We start from the raw sequence: 4,425 nt of genomic DNA, 5'->3' as shown, positions 1-4,425 counted from the left end.
ATCAGAGAAAGAAGAAAAAGAAATAAAAAAAAAAGAGAAAGGAGTGGGGGAGAGAGAATACTTTGGTGTATTTTGGGAATAGAGGGATTTGAATGGGAGCAGAAGATTTTTATATGAAGATGGAAGGTCGTCCGGAAGCCATGCGCGGCTGAGCATCTAGTCTAGGGTTGGATGAAGCCCTAGCAATGTAACAGGGCATTTGTGGTTCTTACTTTTTTTATTTTTTTTGGAGCTCGTTTAAATTCTTATTATCAATGAAATTTTTTTTTATGATGTTTAAACTTTGAGCATGCTTTTTACGATTTATGTTTGCTAAAGTAGTCTAAGATGATCTATGCCTAGGAAGATGAGGTGTTCTACACTCTAGGTTAGTATAATTAGGTAGACACTTCATGCTATACCTAAGATGGATCTTCCTAAAACTCTTTATGCTCTTATTTTAAAAGGCTTATAGCCAATTTGCATGCCTCTCCAAAAGATAAAAAAAAAAATTAAGAACACACACCCTGATGCAATGCTATGCGGTGGACTCCAAACCCTAGATCCATTTACTTTGATAAATTCTAATTCGTACTCATAGATTAATTTAGTTAAATCAAGTTTGCAGATTCTTTTTCTTGATTTATTTTTAAAGAAAAATAACTTATTCTCCAATCTCTGTGGACCGACACCCGTAATTACTATCCTACAGGATACGTGCTATTGCATGGTTTATTTTCGAAATTAAAAGAACCGATCAATTTTTGGCGTTATTGCCGGAGATTGCTAGCATAGTTATTTTTCTTTTCATTTAAAAAAAAACTTTCAAAAATATATATATATCTAAAATAAAATAAAAATATTTTCTATTGTTGTTACTTTTCTTATCTTTTTTTTCTCTCTTACTAATTTTTAATTTTTCTTTTGATATTATTTGATCAGGAATCAAAGAGAAAATCTGGGACGATCAAAAAGGGGACTGCAAAAAAGGAATGCTGTAGAGGTTTGCTAAAAAAAAAAAATTGCTGGGAAAATTCCCTTTGGTAACCTCTAAACCTTTCTTGTTTAAATTGATTATTAGCTTGAAACTTTGTGGTGATTGTTAGATTTTAATTTCAGCAAAAGTGTGAATGCATGCTTGATACACGTACACCAATTAACCTGCACTTAGTAAGGGCAATTATCCCAACAAGATAAGAGTCGGATTTCATCACCGGACTCTTGGCCAACTTAGGTGAACTTAATCTCATATAGTGTCAGCTTAATTAAAATCAATTAGACGTTGGCTCTTAGGGACATTCGAGCTCAATAGGACGAAGATCACCAAAAGTTGCACCAATTTCGCTCTGTGGCTTAGTTGATGTCTAGGCAAGCTTTGTCCCTATAAGGGAGACAGTTCATCTGTTCGAGGCAAGTGGTTTTTAAGTGGAACCTTTGCGAACGCATCGTGGCCCCTTCACTTACCTGGGAGCTTACCTGGTCAACTTGGTTCATTAGACCGGATTGGAGGCTTAGGTGCCCTCTTCAAACCAGTAGGAGCTGTTTAGTGATTTTAGGGCGAATACAAGGATTTGATGTGTTTTTCTTTTATTGCATGTTTGACTAATCAAGTACTAGTGTATGCAAGGGAATCGTTCTAGAGTACGTGACCTATTACCTTTTGATCCTGAAATAGAACGGACCCTTAGGAATATTCGAGCTGAGATCAGAACATTAGAATCATCCCCACCTCCTAAGAGGGCTGAAGAACAACTCAAACTCCTGAGAGAGTACTTTACTCCCACCATTTACACTTCCCCATCTTGCATTCGATTACCTGAAGTAGTAGTAGTATAATATGAAATAAAGTCTAATGTGATCCAAATGCTCCCATCTTTTTATGGGCTCACCAACGAAGATCCATATAAACACTTAGATGATTTTTTGAGATTTGCACCACTGTCAAGATTCAGAACTTCACTAATGATGCTCTGAAACTTAAATTATTCCCCTTCTCCCTTAAAGATAGAGCCAAATAATGGCTGAATTCTTTAGAAGCCAATTCGATTCGTTCCTGGGATCAAATGCAACAAGAATTGCTTAAAAAATACTTTTCCATAGGAAGAACGAACCAGTTTAGACATGCCATCACGAGCTTCTTCCAAACTGAGGGAGAAAAATTTCATGAAACTTGGGAGAGATTTCGGGACCTAATCCATAAATGCCCACATCATCAAATACCTAAATGGCAGCTAGTGCAATGTTTCTATGACGGATTGACTGAACGAAACCGTCAGATAATCGATGCTACATGCAGGGGGACTTTTATGCTTCAAAATGAGCATGAAACATGGCAATTATTTGAAAATCTTAATAAAAACTCCCTCCACCATGCTTCCTGTTCTCGTCAAGCACCTCCGAATTCTCAAAGAAAAGGGACCATTTGTGAAATAAGTCATTCTAATGACCTGTCTAGCAAGGTAGATGCATTGTCCCATAAGATTGACCAACTGATGATAGGAGGACATTTCATTAACTCTTCCCAAGCACAAGTGTGTACTATCTGTTCTAGCCCATCCCATCCTATTCATGAGTGCCCCTCAGCGCCCCAATTTCCCGAACTCATTCAAAAACACATCAATGCTGCTCAAACACAGCCCAGACCGGGCAATGACCCATTTTTCAATACATATAACCCGGGATGGCGGAATCATCCAAACTTTTCTTGGAAGCAGCAAGCTTCGAATACTGCCCAACCCTACTCCCAAAATTTTCAAAACCCTCAGAATTTTCAAACCCCACAAAATATTCATCCCTACCGTCCCTCGACTCAATTTCAACACACTCCTCCTCCACCCCAAAGAAACACAGCCTTTAAGGAGAAAGTTTCACTACAGGAAACTGGACCTTTCCCGACGCTTTTTTACCGACGCTAGGATGAAGCGTCGGTAAAAATTCCACAGCTCATACATTTGCCGACGCTTTCATTTAGCGTCGGCAATTCTTAGGAATAGACGACGCTTATTAGCGTCGTCGTATTTTCCGGCCTAATACGATGCTTATAAGCGTCGCCGACGCCCCCTTAAACCCAGCGGCCGAACCCGAGCCCCCATACTTGCCCTAGCTTCTCCCGAGCCCCCCATTCTCCTCTCCGGCGCTGCCCTATAGCCTTCGTCTTTCTCGTCTCCGGCGCTGCCTTAGCCCCCATCTTCCTCCTCTCCGGCGCTGCCTTAGCCCCCATCTTCCTCCTCTCCGGCGCGGACCGTCCGACTTCTACCTCCCTCCTCTCCGGTGTCGACTAACCGACCCCAAGGTAGTTTTCTCCTCCTCCCTCCTCTCATTTCGTCTCGCTTGTTCTCCTCCTTCTCCTCCTCCTGTTGTTCGGGTGTTCGTGGGTTTTTCTCCTTCTTTAATTTGTTCGAGGTAGTCCCAATCGATCCAGGCCCGCCTCCGCCCCACCTCCGCCCCGCCTCCGCCCGAGGTATTTTCTAAAACTAGTCTGTCATGTTTCTATTGCAATTTAAGGTTCTATAGCACTTCATGTGTCCCTTCTCTCTGATTACATCTTCGCCCGAGGTAGTCAAATGATACTGACTTTATTATATGGTATTACTGGTGGATGCTTCAATTTGCCTTTAGTTATGAGCACCATATTGATGTATCTGCATGCGTAATTTTTGCTTATAAACTTTCGATCTCAAGATGGTAAAAATTAATATTGAAATCTACCTCACATTCATGTTTAGCTGACTTTGGCATGTTTATGTGAACATATGATTTGATCTAGTCCATTTGCAGGGTTTCTACTATGATGCATTCTATGATGACTTGACCTTAAATGAGGAGTATTTTGATCAAATTAAATCTCGTGCAAGCAAAGCTGCTGCGGTATGATTTTTACCCCAATATTACTCCCAATTTCCATGTTGTGTCCAAAAACTTTTCATGCATTCTGATAGTGCTTGATCTTGTTACTTGTATATAGAGCGATCCCTATTTTCAATGCTTAATAATGGAAAGCTCTCTAGGAAGGGTCTGTGACAATTTTATTTGTCAGTTGTGATATTTCTAGAGGCATTCACATGCATTATTTGATCATGTTTACATAAATAATCAAGGTAACATTGCACTAATGCATTAGATTATCCTTCGTGATAGCCTATAACTTCATGTTATAGGCTATCACGAAGGTGTAGTGTGAAACTTCGTAAATCATTTAGAAAGTATGTATCTTCACATAGTCTGCATCTTATTTTACGTAAATGATTACATTGAATTTCTGGTGTTTGAGAAGTTTCTCTTCCCCATTGTCCATGATGTTTCTGAAATCTTTATTTCTAACTAAAGTTGATATAGCTTATTGATTTCAAATGGTGCTTGGTTACATGAATACTGTTATGGTTTATATATCTTTATTTTATGTAAATGATTAAAATTTTCATAACTTTCTTATCTTTTCTAATACTT

The 4,425-nt window shown here is 39.1% G+C and overlaps 1 non-coding gene across 1 annotated transcript; it reads right to left on the bottom strand.

The window, feature by feature from the left end:
- Positions 1–2,091: 2,091 nt before the first annotated feature.
- LOC120104837 (small nucleolar RNA R71) lies at positions 2,092–2,197 on the bottom strand. The gene has a single exon (XR_005507194.1). It is a non-coding gene; the product is annotated as a small nucleolar RNA R71 (small nucleolar RNA).
- Between the last annotated feature and the right edge of the window lie 2,228 nt (positions 2,198–4,425).

Source organism: Phoenix dactylifera, chromosome 8 (genome assembly GCF_051530095.1).
Source record: "Phoenix dactylifera cultivar Ajwa chromosome 8, Ajwa_hap1_PhDact_Kaust_v1.1, whole genome shotgun sequence".
NCBI classification, from domain to species: Eukaryota; Viridiplantae; Streptophyta; class Magnoliopsida; order Arecales; family Arecaceae; genus Phoenix; species Phoenix dactylifera.
The sequence above is the reverse complement of the archived record's forward strand: the minus strand, read 5'-3'. Positions and strand labels throughout refer to the sequence as shown.